Here is an 11,025-nt window from a genome sequence, read left to right as displayed (position 1 = left end):
TCTTTGCCAGCGCAGAATACTGAATAATTTTGTAGAAGAACATGATTATACTAATGAAATTTATCATCCAACTTTTGTTTGAAGGCGGAGGACATCAGAAAAGGCCGTGAAGAACTGGAACAGTTGATCCAAATGATTTTTTTATTTCATCCTGATATGCCTTTGAAAGCTTGCGATGAAACATTGGATCATCTGCAATCAAGAAACCTAAAGTGACATCAAGGGCACATAAAGGTTAAAGCGAAGGGTTGTCAAGATAAAAAAGGAAGTAAAGAAGGGGAAGAATAACGATCCTTATTCGACCTTGATCTAATTTTTTCCGCGTTCAGAAAATAAATCACCTTCTTCCTGGTCCAGATTTTTATAGTCTTGGAAATCGGAAAATACATTAAAAATGGAGTGAAATTAATGAACAGCTAAGTTTGGTAATGTGTAAAAAATCAAAGGCTTGTCCGCGTTCAGAAAATAAATCACCTTCTTCCTGGTCCAGATTTTTATACTCTTGGAAATCGGGAAATACATTAAAAATGGAGTGAAATCAATGAACAGCTAAGTTTGGTAATATGTAAAAAATCAAAGGCTTGTCTAATAAGCAACATACATACTATCTGAGCAAAGTACAACACTACTTGTTGTAGACTACTAAAAAGTGAAATTGGCAATCAAAATAGATGTGTTCAAAAGGTACGGATTCAAGAAGATGAGATAGATATCCTGATATGAGATATATACTCTTGGAAATCGGGAAATACATTAAAAATGGAGTGAAATTAATGAACAGCTAAGTTTGGTAATATGTAAAAAATCAAAGGCTTATCTAATAAGCAACATACATACTATCTGAGCAAAGTACAACACAACTTGTTGTAGACTACTAAAAAGTGAAATTGGCAATCAAAATAGATGTGTTAAAAAGGTACGAATTCAAGAAGATGAGATAGATATCCTGATATGAGATGTGAATGCCAGCAGGGTTGATTTATATCGAATTCCGTCTTCTCATCAGGGGGTAAGTTGTGATGGTTTGAAATAATACCTACAATAAATATGATGAAGGTATTTGTGAACAATGGGATGGCTTCAATTAATTATTTAGCGAAATATACAACATCAGGTTTTTCCTTATTTGAAAACAAACAAAAGACAACAAGAACAAGAATCAACTCCGTGGAGACTTTTTGTTTATTTATTTTTTAATAAAGAAAAAGTCCCGTTTATTGTTTGTACTATACGATGATTTAAGAAAAGTAGGTATCGCTTTTTACCATCTTACGTATTATTTATTCTTAGTTTTATTATAGTCAGATCAGATCCCTAGAAAATCAAGAATAAACCAACAATGAGGATAGTGATGTGAAATTTCGATTATTCATGGGATTTGGGCCTTTGGTAGATTCCAGTACAATTTAGAGAAATCATACGTATAATCATATTACGGTACACATCATATAATAATTATGAGGTAAATTTTTGTGCCGCTGTAGATAAAATGAGCTTCTCGCAGAAAGTAAGCAAAAAATACACAGTAATCTTAAAAGAACATAATTAACACTTTTAAAAATCTCTATCTAATACCATATAATTAGCTCGGTTTTCTCCCAAGTTACTTTAACAAGCTGGGATAGATGTTTTGCAGGGATATACATACATAAATATTGGTCAGCATTAATCAAGCTTAGTATGGCAATTGTCAGACGAAGAATTAGAGAAGAAAAAGATTTTAAAAAATGACAATGTAAATTACTTCTGATAATTATTGCTTTCTGCTTCCATATAGATACCCCCTATCCATGGCTTATCAATTTGAAAAACGTCAAAGTGGGCGGGTCTTGGTGTTCTTTTCTTACATCTCACTCAGTAGGGGGTACGTATTTTTTTACTTCTTGTCATGATAATGGCTTATCAATTTGAAAAACGTCAAAGTGGGCGGGTCTTGGTGTTCTTTTCTTACATCTCACTCAGTAGGGGGTATGTATTTTTTTTACTTCTTGTCATGATGATGGCTTATCAATTTGAAAAACGTCAAAGTGGGCGGGTCTTGGTGTTCTTTTCTTACATCTCACTCAGTAGGGGGTATGTATTTTTTTACTTCTTGTCATGATGATGGATATGTAATATTATTTTCTCTGAGAAATTCAGGACCAACGATAATCTATTTTTGAAAAATAAACCACTTGCCTTTGAAAGTCATCTTCATCTTCCACATTTAGAAAATCTCGAAATTCAGGACCAACGATAATCTATTTTTGAAAAATAAACCACTTGCCTTTGAAAGTCATCTTCATCTTCCACATTTAGAAAATCTCAAGAGACCAGCTTTGATAGTTTGACCTTTAAGTATGGTAAGTATACTTACCTCTATGGTGTTGCTAGGTATTGTTGTGCCGCAGAATTATGGACTTAGTATGGACAGTTCAATTTTTGTTGCAAACTTCAAATGAAATTCTAAAGGAGTACCTACTCGTACCTAGGTCTATCTCCATCTACATATTCTACATCCATATTTCTAATATTTTGATTTTTGAAGAAGCAAATTTGGACCTGAAAATTTGAAGCCAAACAAGCGAATTTTCAATACTGAATTTGTTGACCCATGTATGAACTACGAAGGAGAATGTTTATTTCACCACTGTCCACTGTGAGCTGTGAGGAGGGACAAGTGGCGAAGCCACGCTGAGCTGTAAAACCCTTGGAATTAACGTGCAGTAGGTACAACACCACCCTATCTTAAAAATATTATCCAAGGTCCATAGCGATTCTGCGATTTTTCCTCGTCATCTCCATTTTTGTCCCAAGGGGTCCCAATTCAAGTTGCATTTTTAGCACACCTACTTGAGATTTGTGAAAGATGAGAATTCAGCACCTCCGAATACGTTTCTGAAAACGAAACATCACAGAAGATGTTGAAAGATCTCCAACAGTTTTGTTTATTTCAAAATTACATTAACTAAATACTTGACCGTAAAAATTAAACACTTTATGTATTCGGTGAGTGTTCATAAATTACCAAAAAACACATAAACAATTAAACACGTTTACCTGTTTTCTTCTCTCTACTATTTTGTGTATCATGTAGGTTCAGCATCCTTAAATTATACAAGATGCATGTTGGTCAGTTGTCCCTAAACCTCTGAAAGAGCTAGCTTTTGTCTGGCTGGGGGACGTTAAACAGGGAGTAGACCAGCTTAGTCTGGCTGGGGGACTTAAAACAGCGAGTATAGCAGCTTGAATTTCCCTTGCTAAAGGAATAGCAAAGGTTGAGTGCGAACGGCATCCACTCCTAAAATTTGTAGCCAAAACCAAACGTCAGCCCAAAGCAATCACCCTAATTGGGGCTGATTGCGAGGCTGACAAAAAACGCCGCACCGACCCCGTTTGTACACGGGAAAAGGCGAAGAAAAAGAATTTTTTGAGACCTCATCTGGGTCCTCAACACCAATATTATTGGGGAATCAATTCCCCTATCCTATCGAAATACCAAATACTCAGTAAACATAGACACCTTCCCGAAGAAACTTTTGAAGATGATTAACTAAAACTCATGCATTACCACAAGAGGCTAGACTCCGTAGACAATCTAGACGAGATCTCCACAACAGTCTGAGAGATAATGAGGGCACATTTTGATTACCATCGGAGTAATTTTCTGCTGCTCTGGTACTTGGGGATACTGGCGATGTTAATTACAAGAAAAAAGGTCTGGAGTCAGTGACGAAGGTGTAAACCTCTGATGGGATTAAAAGGTCTAGAAATAACTTAAAAGGACTAGAAAAATCATCGGTGGAGTAGATATTACGTGGATAGGAGTGATAATTTCATTTCTTATGGATTTCACTTTGGTGGAAACACTCCAGCCAACCTCCCTCTGATATACGCCACTATTACTTACCCTTCTATTTTCCATTATATTTCATTACAGGATGTAATTTAGCCTACAGAGTAACCTTGAAATCTCTACGTAACAGTATGTATCCTTTCTTTTAATTTTCTATGCGGTACTTGTTATAAAACCACCCGTATATGTCACATAGTGTTTTGTTTTACATATACGCCACTATTACTTACCCTTCTATTTTCCATTATATTTCATTACAGGATGTAATTTAGCCTACAGAGTAACCTTGAAATCTCTACCTAACAGTACGTATCCTTTCTTTTAATTTTCTATGCGGTACTTGTTAGAAAACCACCCGTATATGTCACATAGTGTTTTGTTTTACATAAACTGACCATAAAAATTATAATAGGAAGATTGGACAGTTATCCACTTGATGAAAATGAAAAATTAGTGTCCTCACAGGTGCTTTTCAAAGTACATAATTATGAATGTAGGATCAATAACTTTAGGAATATTGCTATGAATAGGTCTCAAAAAATGACGGATTTAAAAATCGGGATTTTGTCTCAACCTATAATTTGGTATGGAAAAAAATGGTATGGATGTGTGTGATGGGTGTGGTGTGTGTGGGGGGTGTATTTGTGTGTGTGTGGTGGTCCCGTACAAAGGACGGGTCAACCACTAGTAAAAATTATAATAGGAAGATTGGACAGTTATCCACTTGATGAAAATGAAAAATTAGTGTCCTCACAGGTGCTCTTCAAAGTACATAATTATGAATGTAGGATCAATAACTTTTGGAATATTGCTATGAATAGGTCTCAAAAAATAACGGATTTAAAAATCGGGATTTTGTCTCAACCTATAATTTGGTATGGAAAAAAATGGTATGAAAAAAAAAACCTTTGTTTTATTATAGTCTATGTGCACCGCTTCTAATAGCAAAAGGTTTTGGTATCATAAGATTCTGATGAGAATGTCCGCCGTGTCGATAAAAAGACACTTGTCACGCTCTTAGACACGAAATAATATTAATTTATTGTTTTACAACCGCACGTTTCTAAAGGCATTTTCATTTTTATGACATTCGATAGAGCCAATAGAGGGGACATTTGTTTTTTTAAGGGCGGCATTTGGGCATTGTCGGCGTATTTATAACACGAGAAATCAATCAATGTAATTTTTTACAACTGCAAAACATGTTCTTTGAAAGCCTTCATGGATTTCTCTCCATCTCTTGGTGTATTTTATGGCGCTATATTGCAAGTCATGTCCAAGAATGGTCTAACATAGGGGGGATCAATGAGGAATTCCATACCGAGTGGCTACTAGATAACACCATAAAACTTTCAAGGTTTTCAACAGCATGTTTAAAACTTTCCTTTTATTGATGTTGTTTTCATTTATTTTTAAGTCGACGATAGTCTTGTGAATGAATGGGTGCGGCGTTTGAGTGATTTTGAAACTCATGGGAGATAATATTGTCTTCTGACTTCAAAGCATCATGAGTATTGAGTTTCATAATCAGAAATTTGATTTATTTTAAAGGTCCCATGGATCCAGCATCTTTCTACGGATAATACAAAAGTAATGTAAAAGAAGAAAGAAAATATCCTGGGAAACAACAAAGTGCTGCTCGTCTGTTGACGAAAGTTCGAAGCTTATGAAATTTTCGGGACGGGTGGAGAATTATTTTCCAAGTTTTCTTCATTGTTCAGGGGAAATTTATCCAACTTTCCCCTCTTCGGGGGATAAGGCGTTGATATCCGATATTTCTAGTTCAATTTTACATTTCATTGGTGTAGAACCGCGAGTTTTCTTCTTATCAAGAAGTCGACAATTCTTGGTGGGCGTAAACCCAACCAACTCGGAATGAGAATTCTCTCTCGTACAAGACATGAAATTTTATTAGGAACATGAAAGTCACATGAGTGCTTGGGAAATTCTTCTAAAGGAGGGAAAAATGAGCTTTTTGTTTCGGTCACGTTTCTCCATTTTCCATTTACTTATTATTATTATCATCATTATCCTAGACCCTAGATAATCTTGTACGAGTATGTCTTCTGAATTTTATAAATTTCCAGCTTTTTCGTGAAGATCATGTTTGTAGGCGAAAATGAGCTTTTTGTTTCGGTCACGTTTCTCCATTTTCCATTTACTTATTATTATTATCATCATTATCCTAGACCCTAGATAATCTTCAACGAGTATTTCTTCTGAATTTTATAAATTTCCAGCTTTTTCGTGAAGATCATGTTTGTAGGCACATAACCGATAGGTAGGACTATGTTTACTGTTCACAATTTTGGTTTTACATTTCAATGTATGATTTTTATAAAGGGCGTTTTAATCCGAAGTGTATTTGATTACTTCTAAGTATGTACAACCGCAGTGGTTCATTTGCTAAGACATTGGATTCACAATAAAGGAGACTGCGGTTCAAATCCCAGCAGCAATATTGAATGAAAGAGTCAGAGGAAGGCTTATACGATTATTTGATTAAGTTCAAACAATTCATGTCCTCTTAATCCCAAGTACCTATGTACTGGAACCAAGTGTTTGTAGGCACATAACCGATAGGTAGGACTATGTTTACTGTTCACAATTTTGGTTTTACATTTCAATGTATGACTTTTATAAAGGTCGTTTTAATCCGAAGTGTATTTGATTACTTCTAAGTATATACAACCGCAGTGGTTCATTTGCTTGGATTCACAATAAAGGAGACTGCGGTTCAAATCCCAGCAGCAATATTGAATGATAGAGTCAGAGGAAGGCTTATACGATGATTTGATTAAGTTCAAACAATTCATGTCCTTTTAATCCCAAGTGCCTATGTACTGGAACCAAGTACATTAATAGAGAACTCTAATTTTTAGGGAACAGTGAACGAAACACATTCCTCAATTTTATTTTGGCCCTTTTCGGATAAAATTTAATATAATATGGAAATGTACAAAACAAGGTCAGTAACCCAACTCGAGCAAAATTGTTTTTCTCTTGTTTAATAATGACGTGTGTGCCCTTTCAATAATGAAGGAGAATGTCTTCTCTCTTGTCGGAAATTACATACATAGTACTCAGTGGGAACAGTACATAGGTAAACCACACTATCCATATTGCCATGGCCATGGGATAAAATGTGAAACAATTATGAGGAAATGGATCAAAATAAAAAAGAAATGTGAATATTTTATGAACTTTGACGTATTGAAAATCAAAGAAACTTTCAAATAATATGTAGCTGATCTGTTTTGAGACCTTTTGAATTCGTCCAAATTCAAAATTCTGCTTTTCCATTGGCTATTACACTTGTAAGATACTTTTCCATACTTTGGTGATTTAGGGCACTGTTTTGAGACCTTTTGGAAATTTACTTCAAGTACAAATCCAGGGAACGATTTGTTAATGCCGTAATCGCAATAATCATGCATGATATTCATGATGGTTCACTGTAATTTTCGAATTAAAATAATGATCAATCGAATTGAAAACGGTATGGTTACCCACACTTTTTATTTCGCCATGTTAAGATTTAGCAAATTTGACATGGAAAGGGACAGAAGACCGAAGAGTGCGAGGAATTTCATTCTTGCCGAGTTTCACAACTAAAATAAAATAATGAACACGTCATAATTCTAGCATCACTTTATGCTCTTCGCTTTCCGTCACTCTTGAATACAGCGAATTTTATTCCGTTTGAAAATGACGCCCACCAGTAGGAAGACAATATTTTTGCTCGGCATGAAATGTGAAAAGTGGTCGTGACATTCGCCAAAAATACTGTGTATTTCTGGTGGGGCTGTTATTCTGAATAGAAAATATGCGAAAGTGACTCAAACTACTGATACAGCGAATTTTATTCCGTTTGAAAATGACGCCCACCAGTAGGAAGACAATATTTTTGCTCGGCATGAAATGTGAAAAGTGGTCGTGTCGTGACATTCGCCAAAAATACTGTGTATTTCTGGTGGGGCTGTTATTCTGAATAGAAAAAATGCGAAAGTGACTCAAACTACTGATCAGTGTCAGTGGACACACGTGTCCAAATCTAGCCCAGTCAGCGTGACCTGGATTTTGATTTTCTTCCATGTCGTTTTTGTAGGACTGCTAATGGTTTCATTCCTTCATTTTTAAGATTTTCCTGAAGCATTTTCAAATTCTTTGTTGACAGTGGTCCAGTTCATAGTCTGTCATCAAAGACGCAGATTAATTCTTTCTCCAAATCTAGCCCAGTCAGCGTGACCTGGATTTTGATTTTCTTCCATGTCGTTTTTGTAGGACTGCTAATGGTTTCATTCCTTCAGTTTTAAGATTTTCCTGAAGCTTTTTCAAATTCTTTGTTGACAGTGGTCCAGTTCATAGTCTGTCATCAAAGAGTCAAAGACGCAGATTAATTCTTTCTTTCACACCTCCATTTATGTTTCTGAAACAGCTAAAGAGCAATATTCTAGATAAGTAAGTGAACTATTTCCGTGACATGCTTTCTTCAACCCTGCATAAAAGAATTTTACATATAATTAAAAATACAATGAAACAAAATGTTCTAATTTGTAGCACAAAAAGTCTTTGTGTTGGAAAAGTTATTGTTACAAATCTATTGTAATTTCAGTTTATCTTTGCGAAAAAGAGAAGAGAAAGATGAAAGAGGATTTGAATCTCCTCTCTTCTGTTTTCAAAAATAATGGAAATGGCATGAAGGGATGGATGTTCTCTGTCTTTTCTTTCAGTTCGTTGCACAGTAAAATGTATAATTCCTTTGAACATCAAAAGGCACTTGGCAACATTGCAAAAGTTGTTCTCATTTTTCCCCTTTTCAAAATGTTTTAATAATAAGCGTTCTCTCAAATCCTAATAGAGTCAATAATAAATCCGGCGTGTCGTGACCAAGCAAATTTAGCCCCGTTCACACCTGGGCCTCTGGGAAAATTTTGAAGAAGAATGAGAAAAGGAATGCTGAGACACCAAATTCAAAGTGGATAGTGGACAGCCCAAGCTTTAAAAAAGTTTTCTGGTTTGGACAACTTGTCAGCTCAGTTCAGGCGCAATATTTGTGTCTTATGAGTACTGAGTAGGTAAGAAGTGATAGTATACATAGTCAGGATAATAAATGAAATTCCTGACTACAGCAAGATGGTGAAGGACAGGGTGCATATAACACAGGTCCGCAGGGCTCAGAGATCAGGGATGTTCTACAAGTGGTGGGGGGTGGGAGGAGTACCAAAGAGAATCTGGTTTTAGATAATTCTTCAGATATTCAAGGTTGCTAGATATACACGACTTGTTGTGGGATTCATGATAATACAGAGCTCCAACCTACCCTAACAAAAATCTCATTAGGCGTTCTTCTCATGATTGTGCCCATGAGCGAAATACAATTTATAGGGTGGGTTGTGAATTTTGGGAGCGAGTTTTTTTCCTTTTTTTTTGTGATCTTATTTTTTAACATTACCCACTTTTTTTATTTTTGTCTCCTCCTTTGTTTGAAAAATTCCAAGAAATAGAAGAACGATCTAGGAAAGCAAAAGAGAGATGATGCTCATTATAGTGGGCCTCCTTTGTTTGAAAAATTCCAAGAAATAGAAGAACGATCTAGGAAAGCAAAAGAGAGATGATGCTCATTATAGTGGGGTGGGGTGGTATCCAAAACAGTGTTGCCACATTGCCAGGCTCAAGGTCACTAAGATCTCATGGTTGTCAAGTTAGTTACGTTTGAAGTTCCTTCTCATGACTATTTTGAAGAGATTTTTCAGTTACGATTCTCCCGAATCACCTGCTTTGGTTTGGTTTTTGCTTCCGAAAAAAACTCACTGAATAAGTGAATAGGACCTTTTTCCCTCTCCTCTCTGTACAGTACTGTGGTTATGTAGGTCATGTTATTGTCACCAACTCTTTAGTAACATTTTGAAGAGATTTTTCAGTTACGATTCTCCCGAATCACCTGCTTTGGTTTGGTTTTTGCTTCCGAAAAAAACTCACTGAATAAGTGCATAGGACCTTTTTCCCTCTCCTCTCTGAACAGTAATCTGTGGTTATGTAGGTCATGTTATTGTCACCAACTCTTTAGTAACAGAACATAGAATTTTCACCATAGGTAGAACAGTCATACCTATATTATAGGCATTGATAACTTTGTTTTCTTAGGTACCTACCTATTAGGTTTGAATATAAATATCCCAAGAAACAGGAGTCGAACCTATTCTAAAGGATTTAAGTTCTGACTCAAGGCGGCTTTCCTCCGTGATAATGTTGTTGAGAATTTCAGCGAGAAACAAACAGATTGTCAGATTACAGATAGCTAGTTCAAATTCTAGCGACAAGTCAAGTTGGTATAAAGCCCAATATGACTTGATGAGTCGAAAAAGATTGCCCTCCCAAGAAACAGGAGTCGAACCTATTCTAAAGGATTTAAGTTCTGACTCAAGGCGGCTTTCCTCCGTGATAATGTTGTTGAGAATTTGAGCGAGAAACAAACAGATTGCCAGATTACAGATAGCTACTCAGAACATAGAATTTTCACCATAGGTAGAACAGTCATACCTATATTATAGGCATTGATAACTTTGTTTTCTTAGGTACCTACCTATTAAGTTTGAATATAAATATCCCAAGAAACAGGAGTCGAACCTATTCTAAAGGATTTAAGTTCTGACTCATGGCGGCTTTCCTCCGTGATAATGTTGTTGAGAATTTCAGCGAGAAACAAACAGATTGCCAGATTACAGATAGCTAGTTCAAATTTCAGCGACAAGTCAAGTTGGTATAAAGCCCAATATGACTTGATGAGTCGAAAAAGATTGCCTTCATGGCGGCTTTCCTCCGTGATAATGTTGTTGAGAATTTCAGCGAGAAACAAACAGATTGCCAGATTACAGATAGCTACTTAGCTAGTTCAAATTCTAGCAACAAGTCAAGTTGGTATAAAGCCCAATATGACTTGATGAGTCGAAAAAGATTGCCCTCAACATGCATAAAAGATTTTGATGACAGGATTCCCACTCCGAGCTCTTCCACTCAAGTTTCCGAGGATATGTTAAAGGCGAAATCGGTAGATATTTTTAGTAACACCCCAGGTTGGTGGTACCTCTACAATCCTCAAGTTTGATGGATGTGCAGAACAATACACCAGAGCATTAGGTAATGCGATAGATCGCACACATTGAACACAGACCCGGAAGCACATGGTG

At 36.0% G+C, this 11,025-nt stretch overlaps 1 long non-coding RNA gene across 1 annotated transcript; it reads right to left on the bottom strand.

The window, feature by feature from the left end:
• Positions 1-102: 102 nt before the first annotated feature.
• LOC113466711 lies at positions 103-2,532 on the bottom strand. Its single transcript, XR_003391031.1, has 2 exons — positions 2,357-2,532; positions 103-192 (listed from the first exon to the last, which is right to left on the bottom strand). It is a non-coding gene; the product is annotated as an uncharacterized LOC113466711 (long non-coding RNA).
• Between the last annotated feature and the right edge of the window lie 8,493 nt (positions 2,533-11,025).

This window comes from Diaphorina citri, unplaced genomic scaffold (assembly GCF_000475195.1).
Source record: "Diaphorina citri unplaced genomic scaffold, Diaci psyllid genome assembly version 1.1 scaffold315, whole genome shotgun sequence".
NCBI classification, from domain to species: Eukaryota; Metazoa; Arthropoda; class Insecta; order Hemiptera; family Psyllidae; genus Diaphorina; species Diaphorina citri.
The sequence above is the reverse complement of the archived record's forward strand: the minus strand, read 5'-3'. Positions and strand labels throughout refer to the sequence as shown.